Source organism: Martes martes (genome assembly GCF_963455335.1).
Source record: "Martes martes genome assembly, chromosome: 10".
Classification (NCBI taxonomy): Eukaryota; Metazoa; Chordata; class Mammalia; order Carnivora; family Mustelidae; genus Martes; species Martes martes.
The window spans coordinates 87,471,830-87,472,239 of NC_137898.1; positions in this window are offsets into that span (position 1 = coordinate 87,471,830).

Consider the following 410-nt stretch of genomic DNA (forward strand, 5'->3'; position numbering starts at 1 on the left):
AAGCCCAAAGCACAACAAAACAAAGCTGCAAACAGGTCCCACACAAATTCTGCACTTTTCCTGCTCCTGGTTCCTTCCAGTCTGAAATTGACTTTCTTGGTTCTCTTTATGTATTACATATTTTTATAAAAGTTTAGTTTTAATTTCTACCTTGTATATGAATCCCTTCCAACTTTATCACTTTTGCCAGGTCACTCTCACTTCTATATGCCTATCATTTCCTTAAATTCAGATAGAAAGAAATTATGCTCAAAGTACTTATCAGAAAGGGTTATAGAAACTTAAATACCATTCTTAGACCACGTGCTTCTAAAAAAGAAAACAACAAATATTCAGAGTTTCAAATAACTTCAGCCCTTGATATTCAGAAAGTGTACAAGTGCAGATATACCTTAAGTCACACCTAGGAG